The 20350-nt window shown below is 33.1% G+C and overlaps 1 pseudogene; it reads left to right on the top strand.

Moving 5' to 3' along the window:
• Positions 1 to 12997: 12997 nt before the first annotated feature.
• LOC142629257 (uncharacterized) lies at positions 12998 to 19024 on the top strand (annotated as a pseudogene).
• Positions 19025 to 20350: the final 1326 nt, after the last annotated feature.

Raw genomic sequence — 20350 nt, 5'->3', positions numbered from 1 at the left:
AGATTCATGAAGTAGAAAACTTTAACTAGGTTGGAGCTATGTGAGGTCATATGAGTAAGTCCTACTATAGGTAACAATATAAGAATTGGGTACTATGCTTATATTGTTATGCTTTACTCTAGGCCCAAAAATCTTTTTCGACTCAAGTATTTTTCTTTGGTTGCGAATTAGGTTATCAAGATTAGATCCAATTTTGCCAAGTCTAAATGTACTCTCCAAATGTTATACCTTTTGAAAATATAACTTCTGAAAATATACTATCCATAAAAATTGAAGTGAAGCAAATGCACTCCACATTGATAATAGATTTCCTAAATTAAGGCTTTTTTTTTCTTTTTTTTTTTTTTCTATTGGGTTAAATTCGGGACACAATCCAAATTGAAAGGTGATGCTCCGTTAGACCAAATACATGGTATAAATTTTTTAGTAAAAAAAAAAAAAACTGGACAAAATTTAGCTACAAAATTGGTTGTAGCCTAAGGCCACAACTCAATATCTTTTTATTGAAAATGAATTTTGAGAAATCCATCATTGGATTACATCTTCTTCTTATATCATCATTGCTTGCAAAATTTCTAAAAAATTAAAGATCAATAGCTATGTCATCAATAAATTGTTTAAATTATATATAAACTTATAGATCATATATTAAATAATATATGATTGACACAAAATTTGGCATGTGTAATAAGAGCATGTAGAACATGCAATTCAACGGTTAGATTTTCAAAATATGTAGTAACATTTATTTTATTGAGTAAAGTTGTGGTCTTATGCTACAATTAGTTTTGTAGTTAAACTTTGTCTAAAATTATTTTTTGCTAAGGCTATGTTTGGCAATATGTAAAATATTTTCTGAGTGTAAAATACTTTCAGGTGAAAATGTTTTACAAAAAGGAAAATATTTTCAGTTGTTTGTCTGCGTTATAGAAAATATGCCGTAAAATTATTTCCCAATGTTTGGTTTTGCATGTAAAAACCTATTTCTATCAACCTAGCCACCACAGTCACCACCACAAACCTAGCCACCACTAGCCACCATCAACCACCACAAAACCAATTAACTTGAAAAAATCATAATCATAATCAAAATCAAAACTCATTAATCTCAAAATCAAAACCCATCTACCAAACCCACAACCCACCACCCTTGAAACCCACAAATCACCCTAACCACCGATCCTCCAAAACCCAAAAAAAAATATATTTACAATAAATAAAAAAATCCACAGCAATGAGGCCAATGAGAGTAGATCAATGAGGGAGGAAGGGAGGATGGAAAGGTAGAGAGAGAGAGAAGTAAGATCAGTATGGGAGGAAGAGCAAGAAAGAAGGAGAGAGAGAGAGAGAGAGAGAGAGAGAGAGAGAGAGAGAGAGAGAGAGAGGAAGAGGGCTTCTGATTTGACCTTGATTGGTGGTGATAGGCACAACGACGAATGGTGGTGGACCAGAGCTCGAGTTTAGGTGTTGGTGGTGCTCTCTCCCTCATCGATGGCCTCTGTCTCTGGTGGCTAGCTCTCTCTCTCTCTCTCTCTCTCAAGCAGACCATGGAAATGGTTTGAAGGTAAATCTGAAATGTAAACCATTTTACACTTCAGGACCACCTATTTTATAATCAAAGATCCCAATTCTTGGGTTGCTAAAATTTCAATCCAAACCAAACACTAACCATCATGTAAAATATTTTTCCAATTTCTAATACAACTGAAACAAACACAACCTAAGTCTTTTAAATATAGACATCATTATTCTATTAGACATGTAAGTGAGGAAAGTAATAAAAGTCAATGAAGTGACTAATATTGCACATTTTATAAAATTCACCAAACAATAATGCTCATGTAAAATTTAAAGGACTAAATGTCTTTGGTAAGTAAATTTTAGAAAACAATAATTTCCACCTTTTTAAAACCATATTTTTCATTAACTTTTTTACCATTTTTTGTTTATTTATTTTTATTTTAATGAACTAACTTTTTGACCAGCTTAAAACAAATTAGTGACGGTAATTTCTGTGCAATTACATTTTAAGCGTAAAGAGTGAAAACTCAACAGTCAAATTCAATGATCCAAATTGTTAACGTGTATTGGGTTGTGGGCTTTAGGCATACCTTGTTTACTTGTATAACACTCTTACTTGTACTACACACATCTGCCTCCTATATAAAGGTACTCATATATATTCTATTATTCTGTGAAATACAATAATATTTATTCAGTATTTTTAACATGGAATCAGAGCTACCTTCTTGTGGCCATGGTATTCTGTTCTTACAATGTATTAAGAGCAATCTTTGTCTTCCTCGGTATTTTTTCACTGCAATCATCTTCTTTGGCTTCTCAATACTGCCATCAAAACTCTTCAGTATAGTTATGTCATCGTTAGAAGTCGCATCAACACAGCAAAACCATTGCCTTCCTCAAACCATCATCACAGAGCCAAACTTCATTCAAGGGATCTTTTCAACCTTATCAAATCTCAAGGTTTCATCAAGTTTTCATCTTGAGATTGAGAGGGGGTGCTAGAGATATATTAGCTCATTAGCATAAGCTCAAGCCTAATTTTACTTTGTGTGCAAGCCAAGTCCCCTATTTGTACTAAAAGTCTATTTGTCTAGGGTTTAGTCTACTATATATACACATGTTATGGTTCATTGCAATATAAGATTTACACTACACTCTAATATATTATTGATGTAGCTCTTTAGGGTTTCCTTCGCGGATGTAGGTCGTTAGGCTAAACCACATAACCCTCGTGTGTTATTGTGTTTTACACTTTATGCTTTCGCTTCCGCATCCACACTAGCATATTTAACATGTTGTATCAATGCTAATATTCAATATGGTATCGGAGCTCTGATGGGTCCATTAAGCGCTATAAGGCTTGTCTTGTTGCAAAAAGTTTTACACAAGATTATGGGATTGATTATAAAGAGACCTTTGCTTTGGTTGCTTGTATTTCATTAGTTCGTTCCCTCTTAGCTGTTGCCGCTGCTAGTAAATGAGACATTTTTCAAATGGATGTCAAAAATGTCTTCCTTAATGGGGATTTAAGTGAAGAAGTTTATAATGCAACTTCCTCTTGGTCTCTGTGTTGAATCAAGCAAGGTTTGTCGCCTTCGACGTGCTCTTTATGGCCATACACAAGCTCCAAGAGCTTGGTTTGCCAAGTTCAACTCCACCATCTTTTGCTTGGGTTACACTGCCAGTCCTTATGATTCTGTCTTATTTTTTCGTCGCACTAACAAAGGCACTATGTTGCTTCTCTTATATGTGGATGATATGATCATAATTAGTGATGACCTCAGTGGCATTCAAGACCTTAAGAATTTTCTCAGTCAACAGTTTGAGATGAAAGATCTTGGACATCACAGCGATTTCTTGGGTCTTGAAATCACTCATTTCACAGATGGTCTTTATATTACTCAAGTCAAGTATACTTCTGAACTTTTGTCTTGAACTAGACTCATTGATAGCAAGACTGTTGACACTCAAGTTGAACTTAATGTGCATCTGACTCCCTCAAGGGAGAAACCATAGTCTAATCCCTCTCTTTACAGACAATTGGTTGGCAGCCTAGTTTATCTCACTGTCACTCGTCTAGACATTTTCTATGCTGTTCAATAGGTGAGCCAGTATCTTTCTGCTCCACAATCGACTCACTATGCTACTGTTCTGCGCATTCTTTGATACTTGAAGGGCATTCTCTTTCATGGCTTTTTCTACTCAGCTCAATCTCTTCTTATTCTCCTTGCATTCTTTGATGCTGATTGGGTGGGAGATCCCACTGATCGTAGGTCTACCACTGGTTATTGCTTTCTTCTTGGTTCTTCTTTGATTTCTTAGTGAAGCAAGAAACAAACCCATGTGGCCCACTCTAGTACTGAAGCAGAATATCGTGCCCTTGTTGATACCATATCTGGGCTTCTTTGGCTACAATGGCTTCTTAAGGACTTAGGTGTGTCCACATCCTCTGCTACTTCTCTTTATTGTGACAACCAGAGTGTCATTCATATTACTCACAATGATGTCTTCTATAAACTGACTAAACACATCGAAATAGATTTTCATTTTATCCGTTATCATCTTGTCCGTGGTGCTCTCAAGCTATTCTCGGTCTCCTCTAAAGATCAAGTTGTAAATATCTTCACCAAGTCACATCTTAAGGAATGCCATCGTGCTTTGGTTGACAACCTCAAGTTGGTCTCATATCCACCTTGAGTTTGAGGGGGGCTGTTAACGTGCATTGGATTGTGGGCTTTAGGCCTACCTTGTTTACTTGTATAGCACTCTTACTTGTATTACATACATCTGCCTTCTATATAAAAGCATTCATGTATATACTATTTTTTTGTGAAATACAATAATATTCATTTAGTATTTCTAACACAAATTAATCAAATTCCTTTTTTATCGTGAAAATTGATTGCAGGAGAGGAGACGCATCCAAATCTTAGACATGTTCGCCCTGCCAACCCCAACCCCCACCCCCTACCCCTTTTTGTTTTGATTGGTTGGCAGTTTAGAATATGTCTTACCAAGTTTTTGACCAGCTTTTTCTTATATGAATTAACTTGTGACCAACTTGAAACAGCATAAGTGAAAATATTTTCATGTCGTGTTTATTATACATTCCTTATTACATACAAGTTTACACTAAAATTATGATTTCAAATTAAGATTAACTAACAATTTCAATGCATTTTATGGATGAGTGTAAACTTGTGTGAAACAGGATGTATGTATGCTTTATTTGTTTTGGAGTAAAATATATCATCTTTCTTTGGTTGCGTGGCATGTATTTCTGCGGTGCTCGTTTTTCCAATTATGAAGCATGGTTAAGTAATCCTACTCACATTGGACCTAGTGCCCAAGCGGTTTGGCCGATAGTGGGCCAAGAAATATTGAATGGTGATGTAGGTGGCGGTTTTTGAGGAATACAAATAACCTCTGATTTTTTTTTAGATTTGGTGAGCATATGGAATAACTAATGAATTACAACTCTATTGTACCGCAATTGGTGCATTGGTCTTTGCAGCTTTAATGCTTTTTGTTGGTTAGTTCCATTACCACAAAGTTGCTCCAAAATTGGCTTGGTTCCAAGATGTAGAATCTATGTTGAATCACCATTTAGCAAGGCTACTAGGACTTGGGTCTCTTTCTTGGGTGGGGCATCAAGTATATGTATCTTTACTGATTAACCAATTTCTAATTGCTGGAATGGATCCTAAAGAGATCCCACTTCCTCATGATTTAGAATATCATTTTCTAATTTTATTTTTTCATGTAAAATGTGGTCAAACTTGTAAAATATTTTCTGTTGATCGTAAAATCTTTTATAAAAAGTTGCAAAACATTATACCTTTAAAATTTTGATAAAATATTTTATAAAAACACACAATGACTTCCCTCACCCCATTTGTGGGTAGATCACCAATTCGATGGGTTGAACAGCTGGTGCTGGCAGTCCAGTGGCTAAAGCCGCCACTTTAGTGACCAGTGCCAAGTTTGATCACCAAAGATACCATTCGACCACTGATACCGGCGGTCCGGTCATTGAAGATACCACTCCAACAGTAGTTATCCGAGCCACAATTACGGTTGCCAGTTTTAGCAGTCCAAACATTGGATATTCGGACTAGTGACTCCGGTGGTTCAACCACTGATTTTGGTGAATTGCTTGAAAAATTTTACTTGTCATGTCAAACATTTGAAAATATTTTACTGCAAATGTTTTACATGTAAAATATTTGTAGTTTGAAAGTATATTAGTTCAAAACAAACAACGTGGTAGTAATATTTACCCTAGAAAAATGCTTCGTAAGACCAAATACATGTGCAATTTTTTTAGTAAAAAAAAAAAAATGCAGCTTTTCAAAATAAACGTCATTATTTTGTTATATACGTAACGAAAATGATATAATTTTTTTTAAAGAAAGTTTCAACTTATGGCATCTGCTTCTCATGATAGCTTTTTCATTATCAGACCTAGACACCAATTGATTTTTGGTGTAGACGGGGATGGAACCCCAGATTTTTTATTCAACTATCCAAAACTTTAGCAGTTAAGCTAACTGGAATCCACAACTGATATAAGTTAATAGAGAGACTAATAATGCATTTTTTTTTTATAATTCACCAATCAATAATGCTCATTTAAAACTTAAATGACTAAAAGTGTTCACTAATGGCACATTTTTGGTACACTGAATGTAAATTACATTAGAAATAGTAATATTTATAATTAGGAATAGAAGACATTGTAATAGAATAACTATTACTATCCATAAATTTGATTGTTACATACAGAAAAGCTAGTGATGTATAAGAAAAATTTATATTTTTGAAAATATATTAATTTTAAAACTTATTATATGCTCTAAGGAATAGCTATTACTTCAATTTTAAAGATGAATAACTATTCTTCAATTTAAAGAATAGTTATTCTTGTGTAATAAATAATCTATGTGATAAAGATACAATCAAATGACCGAATTGCTATTACATGTTAATAACTATTCCATTACATATATTATAGCAGCCAAGCATGCCCTAAGTAAATTTTAGAGACGAATAATTTCCACCCTTTTTAAACTATCTTCCTCACTAACTTTTTGACTGGTTTTATTTTCTTTTATTTAAATGAACAATCTTTTTGACTAGCTTAAAACAAATCCCTTTTTAAACTATCTTACTCACTAACTTTTTGACTGGTTTTTAATTTATTTTATTTAAATGAACAATCTTTGACTAGCTTAAAACAAATCAGTGGTATGGTCTCTATGTAATTATATTTTAAGTGTGATCAAGACTAAAGACTGGAGACTAAAAAATAGTCAAATTCAATGATTCAATTAATCAAATTCTTTTTTTTCTCTTTCCCAACATCGTGAAAACTAATTGCAGGAGACTCATCCAAATCTTCAATGGATAAGGTTTCTCTCTAGATCTTTAAAAATCAAACTATTGGGTTGCATGTTCTTTATGTTCTTAACACACATATCAAATTTCTTTCAATTTGGATGTTATTTACTATTTGATCAATAATTATTTTTATACAAAATTTTTTACCTCAAAATCTTGAAATTTAAATATGTCATTGATGAACTAGTTATTGATCTTTGATATTCTTGAAATTTCACAAGCATGCAGGATATAATAAGATCATGTAATCTAACAGTTAGATTTTCAAAATTCACATTCAATAAAAAGATATAGTAGGAATTTGAAGGATTTCTCGTTAAACTAGTTTAGAGAGAAATCTTTTGAGTAAGTCTGGTACCAAAACTATTTCCACAACTTTGCCACAACTTGTACACATGACAACTTATGGGTGGTGGAATTGTAAACCCACACGAACTTACCATTTTTCTATCACTTATAACTCGCCACATAGGCAAAATGCAGAAATTGTTGTGGTAGTAGACTTACTCAAACTTTTCATCTCTAGACTTATTTTTTCATAGTTTTAAAAATCGGTACGGTCAAAGAACCAGAAAAGGAAGTGGTTCTCAGTTTTATGGCCGAATCAAGGTCAGACTGATGATGTCATAATTAATAAATTAATCATTTTAAATTATAAAAATATATAATAAGTTTAAAATAAAAATATTTACTTTTGAATACATAACAATTTTTTTAGAAAAAAAACATATGTGAGTTTAATTATCATATCATATATTTAGAAAATTAAAATAACAAACCCACACCTTAAATATGATATTATAACTATTTGGTATGAAATTAGAAATGCATTTTAATTAATTATTATTTTAAAAAATAAATAATAATAAAATTGTACTATAAATTCTTATTTAATTTATATGAATCATTATTGTACATATAGAATATATTTCATTTTTTTAGAAAGATATAATATATTACAGTAATTATTAATTACTATTATTTATTTATATGTAAATTATCTTATTTTCTTTACGTCAAAGTTGAAAGTAGCCCAAAGGTGACCAAAAGCCCAAAAGCAAAAACACATACACACTACAAAAAAAGTAAAAACAACAACTTTTTTTATAAAAAAATTAAAAAAAAATTGGGTAACTATTTTGGTTCCTAAACTTTACTAAAAATTTGTTTTTCGTTTCTAAACTTTAAAAAGTTTTTTTGACATTCCTAAACTTTGTAAAGAGTTTTTTAAATAGTACATGGACAAAAATAAGGATGAAGAAAAAACTTTTTCAATATATAGGAGAAGTACAAGGTAATAAAGGTTTGTGTGGAAATGTTACAGGATTGCAACCATGTATGGCAAGAAGACAAGTTTCAAAGAAGGGGCACAAAATCTTTTTCTTAATCTTTTTACCTCTTTTGGGAACACTTTCACTTGTAATGATGTTTCTTGGAATTTTCTTCATTTATCAAAGAAAAATGAAGCACCCTTGTAAAAATCAAGCAAATAACATGCATGCTGAAAAGGTGTTTTCAATAGCAACTTTGATGGAAGAGCAATGTATGAGGAAATCATTGAAGCAGCCCATGGTTTTGATGCTATGTTTTGCATTGGAAAGGGTGGATATGGAACTGTCTATAAAGCAATCAACCATCAGGAAACATGGTGGCAGTAAAGAAACTCCAATCCTTGGGTGATGGTGATCAGATTGCACAACAAAAAGAGTTCTTCAATAAGATAAGAGCGTAAATTTCATGGCTTTTGTTCACATTCACAACACTCTTTTTTGATTTATGAGTATCTTGAAGAGGGTAGCTTGGACAAAATTTTGATGAACGATGGAGAAGCTAAAGAATTGGACTGGAATAAAAGGGTGAATATCATCAAAGGTGTGGCTCATGCTTTTGTTTTACATGCACCATGATTGCTCACCGCCAATTGTTCATAGGGACATATCAAGCAAAAATATTTTGCTTGACTCTCAATACGAGGCTCATGTTTCAGACTTTGGCATAGCTAAGCTTCTTAATTCAGAACCATCTAGTTGGACTTCACTTGCCGGTACATACGGATATATTGCACCAGGTAGTATACTCCAGTTTAAAATTAACGTAGAACAGAGTCTATGAACACATTTGCATGATATTATGTTTGTTTGTAGAGCTTGCTTATACAATGAAGATAACTGAGAAATGCAATGTTATAGCTTTGGAGTTTTGGCTATTGAAGTGATCAAAGGAGGACATCCAGGTGAAATGATCACCATTCTATCTGCTTCAATTGTGGAAAAGAATTTATTGTTGAAAGATTTGTTAGACATGCGCCTTCCACCTCCCACCGTTCAGGTTGAGAGTCAACTACTGGTCATCACAAAGCTTGCAATTGCATGTTTGAATGCTAACCCAGTCTGTAGACCAACCATGCACATGGTTTCTCGACAGTTATCCCTAAATGCACTTTCCTAGGGGTCTCGCCAGGACCAGCAAGGATATAGTGATTTGTTTGGATTGCGATACAATCTATCAGATTTATGCTGCTGAAGGCAATTGTTTGTTTAAGATTATGTAATGGCTAGAGTACTACTAGATCATTAATTGCAGGTCCTAATAAATTACCGCTGGTAGGTGTAACTCAGATTTCAGGGCACAGTACATGATACATGTTTGGATGGCTATTATGAATTCGGTATGCATTATAAAGATTTCGAATGTAATATAAAGAGTAAGGACTTAATGTAGTGATAGATTTAGTCATTTTTTTTAATTCAACTGATTTAGTTAAGGCTTATTAAAAAAAAAATAATGGGGAAGATTTTAGTTTTAAAATGCTCTGTATATCCCTGTTGTGAAAATCGCATATTTAGATGCAAGATCCTTCCTAGCCAATGATGGTGACATTTCTTATCTGCAAGGTTTCATTAAGGAATGCAAGCAATCCAATACCTCTTTTCACCCTTTCAAAAAAACAAAGAGCTGACTTTAACCTTTTAATAACAAAATTAGATCGATATTAAGAAGAAGGCGTCTGCTTCTTGAGGCTGCATCTTTGAAGCGGTCTATCACTTTATCATGGTAATGCAGGAAATAGTTTTTTTTTTAAAAAAAAAAATTGATTTGAGTGAACTCTAACCCCCTTAATTAACTCTTCAAGTTAGCTTCAGTTTTTCAACACTCAAAAGTTATAACTTTGACGCGGTCTATCACTTTTTTTCCGCCACTTATAATTGACCACATCAGAATTATGGTAAAAATTGTCCATGGGTTTTCTCTTTTAACCTTTACAAATATTATATTGATGAGTTAAAATATCCTACAATAAGAAAGGTAAGATTTTTTTTTTCTTTATGACAATCATAGTATTTAGTAAACTATTTAATTTAATTTAATTATTAATACATTTACCCTTTTTCTGAATTTACAAGTAACTTTACCAAATAATATTACCCTGTACCAATTGATTTTTAAGGCCTCTACCACTGTCAATAACTAATATTACTAAATAAACTACATGAGCCATGATATTGATACCCTATGAAAAGATGAGTCTTTGAACAAGTATTGAGAACCTGAGATGACCAAAACCAATACAAATTGAGACGACCAAAACCAATGCAAACCTTTCAGGAGTGGAGGCTTCAGCTTCAGAGGGTGGCAATAATATGTGGGCAAGCTTAATGGCATCTTTCTTGCAACTGATGACGAGGTTGAAGCAGAGATATCTTCCATAAGGTTGGACATTTTCAAAGATGCATATTGCAGATGTGAGAGTCCACAATGAACTTGAGGTCCACAGTAACAAATACACCATTTTCGTACATCTCAGCCGCTCCTTTCAAATATAGGTTTTTGATTGTTAAATGAGGTGGAGCCATCAGGAGCCCTCCGTTTATGGACACCATGTTCACACCTCGATCCATAGGTAAGGCCCATGTTGTCTTCTTGGCAAGGGTTTTTGAAAAAGCATGCCACAACAAATCAAATACAAATTTTTAGTCAATTCAATTGCATGAGAAAAACTAATTTAGACAACAATATGTTATTATTTAAATTGTAATTAACAATTGCTAAAAAGTAAAAAGTATTTGAAATCATTGTAGTATTAACTTGTTAATTAAAAGAGAACTAATAACTCAATAAAAATTTTACAATACTTTCACAAAAAATATCAAGTGGCAGATTGTTACTAGTTTGTCCACCAATAATAAATAGTAACAACCTTTCACCTAATATTTGTTGTGAAAGTATTGTGGACATAGAATTTATCTAATAAAAATGTGTGACTACAGTAACTTCCTCACCCAAAAAATAAAAAACAATAATAAAGAACAAAAATATTAAAATCTGGGACATTGGGCAAACTTCAACTTCAAAAAAAAAAAAATAATAATAATAATAATTTCAAATATAAACAATAAAGTAAAGTGATAGTATAAATTCCTTGTTTCTCTTTTCAAACCACTCTATCTTCCCAAAATTAGAGCATTTGACTTCAGAACTCTGATCTATAGGATACGCTTTTAACTAGGTACACTTTATCATCTAAATATTTAACTTTTTTAGACACTTAAAATAAATATAATATAAAATTTACCCTGACCAATCTTGGAATTTCTTTTAAAAAATTGCAATTTGAAGTATAAAAGCAATTGTGCAATAAAAATTGAAATTCCAAACTATTCAAGAGGTTGATTCTTATATGTCCACCCATAAGTCAACCACTCTTAAATAGTCTGTCAAGCTGTTCTTATCCTGTAGATCCAAGTATAAGGCAACTACCCTTTAATTGTTTGTCCATTCCAATACAAAATAAATCAGTATTATAATCAAATAATTGTAATAATGTCTTGGAAATCTTATTGTTCATATAATTTTTTTTTTCAATCTAAATTTTTTAAAGGGCTGTTGCAGAAATGGCTTTGAGTGGACCAGCTCCCCTAAGGGAAAGCATAGGAGGAGAAGAACAAGTGGTGGCGCACTGGAGGGGCAGCTGAGACCATGCTCGAGTTCTAAACAGATGATGCCCAATGTAGTTCTTGTCATGCGCATGAGCACCAGCTTCATAGGTCATAGCCTTTGTTGACATACTTCATGTCATGGGTAAACTGTACTTCGTGCATAGAGAGGCTTAGAACTTAGAACGGTACTATAACAACAGGATACTAAGTCCAATAGTGTTAAATTTTGGGTTAAATGAATAAGGGACAAGTTAATTGACGAAAGGTAGACTTCAATTTGTAAACCCTTCTAATGACTAAAACAACTGTAGTTTGTCTTTGTTTCTCTTAGAGAAATAGGTTGTAGAAGGTGGTTAGCGGTTAGATTTCTCCGAACTTCTTGATTCAACACTCGAGCATTTAATTTTTAGATCTCCTAAAGAATGAGATATAGTCATTGGAAAACATTGCTGTTATATGGTTGGCAATCGTATGATTAGCATTGGTAAACTTGTGTGTGATATTTTGTGGTGGGACAGACACACAAATAAGGGTCTCGACCTAACTGATGAATTATCATGATATTCAGAAATTCACTTTTGCGGTTTCGCCAGTTGCCACTATGAAAAGAAATACTAAATAATTTAAACATTCTACTGGACAATAGAGTTGATTCAAGTTCTACTTCTACCTACCTAACCCATGCAACATATATGACATCACTTCAACATCATAAAGGGAAAAGGACAGAAAAAGAAGAAAGCACCATGCGGAAAACATGTGGCCATGGAATCCATTTTTTCAATGCTCAAGTGCATATGGTTCCAAATTTTCCAGAGAGAACTCCCAGGCCATGACTTGAAATACAAGCTTCCTCATTTTTATGCTTCATTGGCAATTGTATCGTATATTTTGCTTGAAATTTCTTCCTAGTTATTGAGATATAATGAAAACGATTTTGGGGACTTTTCACTTTGGATCTTTCCTTTTTCTTGACTGGGTGTCCACATCAAAACAGTCAAAAAGTAAGTCATCCATTATGTCAGATTCCTGTTTCTCTTTGCCATTTAACAGTGGAAATTGACCTCAGAGACTTACCAAATCTTAGATCCTGTAAATAGTAGTGTAAGAAATTCCTGGGGGAGCTTTGATATACAACGGCATTGTCTACCTTGAATAAGTTACTTTCCCCTGTTTCTCTAGTCGTATTGGCCATGTTACATTCCTCATTTGTTGCTGATTCTGTTTCTGTAAATAATTAAAGAGGCAGAGACAGATGCTTTACTCAATTGGAAAGCCAGTCTTGAAAATGAAACCCAACCACTCCTGTCTTCATGGACTCTCCCTCCTAATAATGCAACCAATTCTTTTAATGATCAAAACACCAGCTCAATCCCTTGCAGCTGGTTCGGCATTTCTTGCAGCCATGCAGGAAGTGCAATTAAATTAAGTTGAATTGACAAAATTTTCACTAGTTATTATATGGCCAACGCTGACTAATTTTTTTGCATGCTAATAACAACTTAATATTTTGACAGTTCATTAAAAATTTATGATTTTTTTTATATTCTAGATTACTTATTGATAGTTGTCCCAAAAATTGAAATATTTGTCTTTTGAAACACGTGTTTTTGCAGAGAGGAAATTAGCTACTAATTTTCCATGCAAATCTAATTAAGTAGAGAGTCAAGGTGAAGCGGAATTTACATAAAAGTTAAAACTGAATCAATTTCCTGTACACGCGTAGTAACTTCCCAAGTTCCAAGTCTTACTTTTCATCATGTTCAAATGTCCAATGTCCCACATTCGAAGCCTTTTTCTACATTTTCTGTGTGAGTACCAACTAAATGTCTGGGTAATTTGTGGGCCATTTGGAATAATTGCAAATGCACCAATTTTTCCAGCCAACTTCTTACCAAATGTTCCACATTCAATGCTTTTCTCTAATTTTTATTGTGTCTAGGAGAAAAGATCACTAAGAGGAAACATAAAAGTCTTTTTTTGGAAGAAAAACTTCAAATTTTGACTTGATTTTTTGTACTCATAGTTAGAAAAATCCAATCTTAAAGTAAGTAATTTGATTGGTAATTTGAAAAAGTTTTTCTCCAAACTAGTTTGGAGGTACACTTTTCAAAATCCTCCTATATCTTTTTATTAGATGTCAATTTTAAAAAATTAACATTAGGTTTCATGTTTTTATTATATCTTTTATGCTTGTGAAATTTTTTTTTGAAAAAACTAAAGATCAATAGCTATATCATCAATCAAATTTTTTAATTTCAAATTTTTATGATATAAAATTATGCATAAAAAATGGATTTGTTAATCAAATAGTAAATAATATCCAATTTAAACAAAATTTGATATGTGCATGTTAAGAACATAAAGAAAATGTAATATAATCCAACAGTTAGATTTTCAAAATTCGCATCCAATAAAGAGATATATCAAGTTCTAAAAGTTTAGAACAATTGACGAACCGTGAGCATATCTATGTATAAATCTTAAAGTCTATAGAGTTTATTAGACAATGCTCAAGGTGTTACAAGTGAGAATACAAGAACATACAAGCTGCAGAAAGAAGTATTCAAATTCTATGAAATCCAACTGATCGAAAATTAGATTTGACCGATTGAAAATCGCAGACATGAAATTTCTACAGATTTCTATTTCAACCTAAACTCTGCTTAAAACGTTTTTGGTTTCAAGTGAAACACTTCTAGTCTATAAAGGAAAACCCTAACTACGTTTTCAGAGCTTTTGAGAGACTTTGGAGGTGCTCTTATGTGATCTAAAAAGTATTGTGCCTTCCTCTTTCAAAGTCACTATCGGAAATCATTCTCATATCATTAAATCTAGTAGATCTGAAGTTGCTACAACAAGATCAACAACTGCTGATGATCTAAACTTTCAAGGCTGGTCTTGGAGTCACAAATTGGAGAGTTTGTACTGGTAGTCCTTTGAGTGGGATCTTAAAGAAACAAGTGTGGGTGCTTGTGTTGGTGTAAATCTAAGAAGAGAAGGAGTTCGTGGATTTGGAGCTTAAACGTGGTTGTGTCAGTAAGTTACTGCATGAGGTAGCAATAGATTTAGGGTTAAATCTGATTGTAAAAATTTCAATTCTCTCATAGTGGATTTACTTTATGTTGAGGATAGTTAGGTCAAATCCTCCCCAGGCTTTTACCATGAAACAGTTTGTTTCATCGGTTTTCCAAGGTTATCATATCATGGTGTTATTTATTTTCCGCTGCTTTGCATAATATGATTTTTATTGTTGGAAAAGTTGATAGAATTGCAACTTACAATTAAAAACAAAAGGTGCTTAATTTCCTTCCTTAGTCCTTTTTTCTTTTGGAATTTATGTTCATGGTATTTTTTTTCCCCCTTTTTTCTTGACTTGGAATATGAAACCACAAAAACTATATACAACTTTTCCACAAAATTTTCTGAATGATAGGTATTCGTGAAACTGACAACCAACACATACCAACCAACAACCAACACGTTTGTTACGGAAGAGAGCTATAGTAATAGTTCTAAGATTGTTTGTGGCCTTAGAAAAAACTCTATTTTCCACGCAAGAACAGCCGGAGTCTAGAGGTGGAGCTATATACATTGGTGGGGCCCTTCCAAATTTTGAAAATTTCTTTAATTTACATATATATATATATAAAAGAGTTTGGCACCAAACATGTTTGAATTTATTTATTTTTTAACCCATTATGTAGCAATAAACAAGTTATTAATTTATTAAAAAAAATCTTATCACAAAAACTACACATGAAATGTATCTTTAGTTGCTATATAATCAGTTAAAGTAAAGTAATATTAAATATATTTGGAGCCTAACTTATTTCTCCAAGTTTAAATAATTCATATTTTTGAAAATTTCATTAGTTTAATTGAAGGATATTTTAATTACTTTAGTATAAAATTTGATAATTTGGAATGAAAATGAAACTTTTTTTAAAAAAATTTTACTATGTAAATGATAAAAATAAATTTTATTTTATGAAATATCCATGAAATATAATTTCAATTAAAAATACTAAGCTCTTTTTTTGTTGGGTATATGTATATATATATATATATATATATATATATATATATATATATAAAATAATGCAACCAATTCTTCCAGCAATCAAAATGCAAGCTCAAATCCACGCAGTTGGTTTGGTGTTTCTTGCAACCATGCAGGAAGTGTTATTAGATTAAACCTGACTAACTCAGGCTTGAAAGGTACTCTCCATGAATTTTCATTCTTGTCACTCCCTAACCTTTCATTTGTTGACCTCAGCATGAATGAACTCTTTAATACAGTTCCTATTGATATTAGTTACCTGTCTAAACTCATATATCTTGATCTATCCTTTAATAACTTATCGGGGGAAATCCCACCCCAGATTGGCCTACTGATCAACCTTGAGGTCTTGCACCTTGCTAAAAATTAGTTAAGTGGCTCAATTCCTCTAGAAATAGGTCATTTAAAGTCTCTTAATGACATTTCTTTGTATGCCAACAATTTCCATGGATGCATTCTGGCTTCATTAGGTAATTTGAGCCATTTGACTTACCTTTCTCTCAATAGTAATTTCTTTTCGTGTTCCATTCCTATATCTTTAGGTAATTTAAGCAACTTGGCTTATTTGTACCTCTATGATAATCAACTTTCTGGTTCCATTCCTCCACAAATTGGAAACCTTACCAATTTAGTTGAACTTGACATAAGTAACAACAGTTTCAAAGGTCCCATCCCTTATAGTATTGCAAAATTTGAAAACTAACACTATTGCATATGGACTAAAATCAGCTTTCTGGCTCCATCCCCTAAGAAATTGGAAATCTAAAGTCTCTCATATTCTTAAGCCTTGAAACAAATCATCTTTCTGGCTTAATTCCCACATCTTTAGGTTCTCTTAGAAACTTGGCTATTTTACACTTGTACAACAATCAACTTTCTGGTACCATTCCTGAAGAATTAGGAAACTTGACATCCATAACTGATCTTGAACTGAGTAGAAATCATTTGAATGGTACTATTCCAATTTCCTTTGGTAGGTTGAGTGGCTTAAAAGCTTTATACCTCCGTGATAACCAACTTTCTGGTCCCATTCCACAAGGGATTGGGAACTTAATGAAGTTGACAGCTCTATTGTTGGATGTCAACCACTTCATTAGCTTTTTGTCTCAAAACTTATGCCAAAGTGGGTTTCTCCAATTACTAAGGGCAGACAACAACCATCTCACAGGTCCAATACCAAAAACCTTGAGAAATTGCACAAACTTAATTAGAGTCCACCCTGAAAGAAACCAACTCTTTGGAAATATATCTGAAGATTTTGGTGTCTACAGAAACTTGCAATACATGGACCTAAGTTACAATCAATTTTATGGTGAAATCTTACACAACTAGGGCAAGTGCACACAACTAACCAGTTTAAAGATTGCTGGGAACAATATTTCTGGTGGCATACCACTTGAAATTGGAGACTTAGTTCAACTCCAATCACTTGATCTTTCTTCTAATCGCTTGGTAGGGGAGGTTCCAAAGGAATTTGGAAAGTTGACTTCCATGTTGAAGCTCTGCTTGAATGGCAATAACCTTAATGGTGGTTTACCCTTGGAGCTTGGGTCATTAATAAATCTTGAGTATCTAGATCTATCCACTAATAGGTTTGGCAAATCAATCCCGAGAGATATAGGGAACTTTTTGAAACTACATTACTTGAATATGAGCAACAACGAGTTCATCCTTAACATTCCAGTTCAAATGTGTGAATTAACTCATTTGTCCTAGCTAGATTTGAGCCTTAACTCACTTGAAGGAGAGATACCTTCACAAATCAACAATATGCAAAGCTTGGAGCTGTTCAATTTATCTCACAATAATTTCTCAGGTTTTATTCCAGCTGCTTTCGAACAGATGTGTGGCTTGTCATTTGTCAACATATCCTACAATGAGTTGGAGGGTCCTCTTCTAAATAGTCGAGCATTTCAAGATGCTCGCATTGAAGCACTACAAGGTAATAAATGAATATGTGGAAATGTGATGGGATTGCAACCCTGTAAGGTAGAACATATTTCAAAGAAGGGACTTAAACTCATTTTCCCTCTTTTGGGAACACTTTCACTTGTATTGGTATTCTTGGGAATTTACTTCACTTTAAAGGGAAAAAGGCGAAATCCACAAACAAATCCAACAAAAGACATGGACAACGAAGAAGTGTTAACACTATCAACTTTTGATGGAAGAAAATTGTACCAAGAAATCATTGACGCAACCCAGGGTTTTGATGCTAATTTTTGCATTGGGGAGGGAGGATATGGAATCGTCTATAAAGCCAAGCTAATATTAGGAGACATAGTTGCAATGAAGAAACTCACATCTTTGCGTGACAATGAGACTTCATTGCAAAAAGAGTTCTTAAATGAGATCAACACATTATTAGAAATCCGACATCGAAATATTGTAAAATTGCATGGCTTTTGTTCACATTCACAATTCTCAATTTTGATTTATGAGTACCTTCAAAAGGGTAGCTTGGCCTCAATTTTGAGCAATGATGGAAGAGCTAAAGAATTGGATTGGAATAAGAGAGTGAATATCGTCAAGGGTGTGGCTCACGCGTTGTCTTACATGCACCATGATTGCTTTCCACCAATTGTTCATAGGGACATATCAAGCAAAAATGTTTTGCTGGATTTAGAGTATGAGGCTCATGTTTCAGACTTTGGCACTGCTAAGATTCTTAACCAAGACTCATCCAATTGGTCTTCACTTGCCGGCACGTATGGATATGTTGCACTAGGTAATGTACTTATTTGTTCAATCAATATAGAACATATATATCATATGAATACATTGGCATAATATTCATATTTTTTTAGAGCTTGCTTATACGATGAAGATAATTAAGAAATGCGACATGTTTAGCTTCAGAGTTTTGGCTATTGAAGTGATCAAAGGTAGGCATTCTGGTGAAATCATCTCCATTATAACTAATTCATCCATGGGGGAGAATTTGTTGTTGAATGATTTGTTGGACATACGCCTTCCACCTCCCACTCTTGAGGTTGAGAATCAATTGATACGCATCATAAAGTTGGCAATTGCATGCTTGCATGCTAATACAAAATCTAGACCAACTATGCACATGGTCTTTCAGGTTTTATTAAGCTAAAGTGCACTTTCCTGGAGCCATCACAGTCTGACCAGAACAAGCAAGGATATGCAATAAGACACTATATTTTGTCAAATTCATGCTGCTGAAGGAAGTTGTTTGTTTAAGATTATGTAATGCTTAGAGTACTACTAGATGTTTAATTTCAAGTATTAATAATGTGCATTTGGTAACACAAATTTCAAGGCACTATGATTGTACACGTTTGATTGCCTATGGTTAGGGTTTTAGGCTTTGGTTGTAACAAAGTTAACCAATTATTAAGCAAGTAATTAATTATATTAATTATGCTTTCGATCTGAATTAAATAAAAACACATAAACATGGATCACATAAATACACCAAAACAATGATCCAAGAAAACCAATGAAATAAGCAGTTTCACTGTAAAAACTTGGGGGATTTAATCTTCAATTTCCATGGTAATAAATCCACTAGAATAGAATTGAAGTTTGTAAAAAAAGATTTAAACCCAAATCTAATGCTACCTCTTGTAGTATTTACTGATATGACCACACTAAGCTTTGAGACCATAAACTCTTCTATTCTAAACTTGTTGCACATGAATGACCCCTCACAACTTCAAGAACACCTCTCAAAGATTTTTACCAGTAACTTGGATGTAAACTAGATGCATAAACTTCACTTTGATCACTGGATATTTCGTATAAACATAGGTCTCTGGTTAATGCTTCAAACTTTGATCACTGGATATTTTGTATAAACATAGGTCTCTGGTTAATGCTTCAAGAAAGCCTGGAAAATTGTAGATTTGCGTATAATACATTAATTTCTCATAGTCATAGAAAATGTGCTCTAAGGCGTACTTATATAGTGTACTAGAGATGCAAGTAGCCCTAGATCAAATGGCTAAAGACAAATTTTGAGAATCCAATCAACATGATTCTCGATCAGTTAAGCTATGTAGTTTAACCAATCAACTTAAGTAACTCTCGACAAGTCAAGCTTGTAATACCCCGATTTTTATGATCATCATATCATCATTATTATTATAATAGGGTTGTGGTGCTATACTCGAGCACAGTAAGATGGGAGTAGACAATTTCGTGATGCTACAAAATTTGTGAGAAAATTAAAGTTCTATTGCATACTATAAGTGTTAGGACATATGTAGTTCACTTGTTAAGAACATATGTCGTTCTTTTATGTAATTGGCAAATCCTTTGGCAAAATGCACTTTACTTGTATTTGGGTAGATTTAGGGTGTTTTAATACTTCAAGAAACAAGGTTTCAAGATCAAGTATTAAAGTCATGCAAGTCTGTCTAAGAAACAAGTTGAAGAAGTGCTTGTCATTAAAGCTCGA

The sequence above is a fragment of the Castanea sativa genome, chromosome 3 (assembly GCF_040712315.1).
Source record: "Castanea sativa cultivar Marrone di Chiusa Pesio chromosome 3, ASM4071231v1".
Lineage (NCBI taxonomy): Eukaryota > Viridiplantae > Streptophyta > Magnoliopsida > Fagales > Fagaceae > Castanea > Castanea sativa.
The sequence above is the reverse complement of the archived record's forward strand: the minus strand, read 5'-3'. Positions and strand labels throughout refer to the sequence as shown.